Source organism: Cebus imitator, unplaced genomic scaffold, assembly GCF_001604975.1.
Source record: "Cebus imitator isolate Cc_AM_T3 unplaced genomic scaffold, Cebus_imitator-1.0 Scaffold499, whole genome shotgun sequence".
Taxonomy (NCBI): Eukaryota; Metazoa; Chordata; class Mammalia; order Primates; family Cebidae; genus Cebus; species Cebus imitator.
The window spans coordinates 560642-562854 of record NW_016107814.1 but is presented as its reverse complement, the minus strand read 5'-3'; positions in this window follow the sequence as shown (position 1 = coordinate 562854).

Sequence of the window (2213 nt, the reverse complement as noted above, 5' to 3'; positions counted from 1 at the left end):
ACTCTGTCACCAGGCTGGAAGAAAGTGGCACGATCTCGGCTCACTGGAACCTCTGCCTCCTAGGCTCAAGTGATTCTCCTGCCTCAGCCTCCCAAGTAGCTGGGACTATGGGTGCACACCACCATACCCAGCTAACTTTTGTATTTTTAGTAGAGACGGGGTTTCACAATGTTGGCCAGAATGGTTTCCACCTCTTGACCTCGTGATCCACCCACCTCTGCCTACCAAAGTGTTAGGATTACAGGCGTGAGCCACCTCGCGTGGCCTCTTTATAGACATTTTGATGTATAAATAAATACATAATTTTTGGCCAGACACAGATGTCTCACACTTATAATCCCAGCACTTTGAGAAGCCGAGGTGGGTGGATCACTTGAGGCCAGGAGTTCAAGACCAGCCTGGCCAACATGAAGAAACCCTGTCTCTACTAAAAATACAAAAATTAGCTGAGTGTGTTAGTGCACACCTGTAATCCCAGTTACTCCAGAGGCCGAGGCACAAGAATGGCTTGAACTTGGGAGGCAGAAGTTGCAGTGAGTCAAGATCACACCACTACACTCCAGTCTAGGTGACAAGAGCAAGACTCTGTCTCAAAACAAAAACAAAAACAAAAAAAACATACTTCTGTTTTTCACAGACGGGGAATGGTCTCACTATGTTACCTAAGCTGGCCTGAAATGCCTGGCCTCAAGTGATTCTTCCATCTTAGTCTCCCAAGTAACTGGGACTACAGGCATGAGACACCGTATGCAGCTATATGTTTTAAATAATGAGAATTTATTTATTTATTGTTATATTTATTCACATGTACACACATACACATTAGTAGCAGACACTGTTAGTTGTTTATCCATTCCCTACCCCACGCTTGCTGATAAACCCGGACTTGTTTGTAGCAGTAATAGGTACAACTCCAGAAGATGCATGTTTGACTCATGACTACCCTGTTTCCTGCTATCAGCTACTGACTCTCCCAGGCTCTTTTGTACCTAGGGTTGGCTATGTGAACAGTTCTGAACAATGAAATGTAAGGGCACATTTACTGAGATAAGAATAAAAAGAGCCTTGATCCTGCTGACATATTTAGTTGCTGACCCTTTCCTGAACTGCCTACCACCTCTGATCTCCTTGTAGTAAGCAATAAATGGCCCTAGAATTTAAGCCTGTGCTAGACGTGTTTTCTGTTACTTGAAGCCAGCGGCATGCTAGTAAACCAGCTCTGGGGGAGGAAAAAATTTCCCCTGATTTGTAGTCTTTGCTGACTTCCTTGATGAAAATGCTTTAAATACTCTCACTATGGCCAATTTTTAAACAAACAGCATGAAGTCTGACTGCAGTTGTGAAGAAATGAGCACGTGGCTCTCAAGAGCCCATATGAACCAGCTCTGGCACATCACTGCCTGAAGCCAAACAAATGGTAACATATGCATTGTAATTCTATACTTTTTCTTTACTTAGTAAGCATAGACATTTCTATGTCAATATGAAAAAAATATACCTTTCTATGGTGGCATTATGATCTATTTTATAAATGCCTATAATTTATCCAGTCATTCAGATGTTTATTAACTGATTCCTTTTATTTAAAAAATAAAACACTGTCCATGTATATTTCACGTATTTGTCTTTTTAAAGTGATAGTAAAGAGCAGGCATGGTGGCTCATGCCTGTAATTCCATCACTTTAGGAAGCTGAGCAGGGGCGATCACTTGAGGCTAGAAGTTGAAGACTAGCCTGGGCAATATAGTGAAATCCCATCTCTACAAATAATATAAAAATTAACCCAGCATGGTAGCACATGTCTATAGTTCCAGCTATTTGGAAGGGTGAGTTGGGGGGATCACTGGAACCCAGAATGAGGCTGCAGTGAGCCATGATCGGCCCACTGAACTACCGTGTAGGTGGCAGAGTGACACCCTGTCTCAAAAAAAAAAAGAAATGCTTTAAAACAATTCACTTGCTGTGCCCACCAATATCAAACTACTGTATAATATACTGTGCCCAATTCCAATCATATTCCTGACATTCACTGAAAGCATTTAGCCCAAGCTCTAAAACCTTACAAACAATTGGTTCTAATTTTCTATTTTGAGACACTGTTAAGGCTCAGTCAAAGTGGTACACTTTCTTAATGCAGTAAAATCTAATACACTTAACTTTGCTTAATCAACAGTTTTTAATCAATGAACTTTTTGGGAGTCGCTATTTGACAA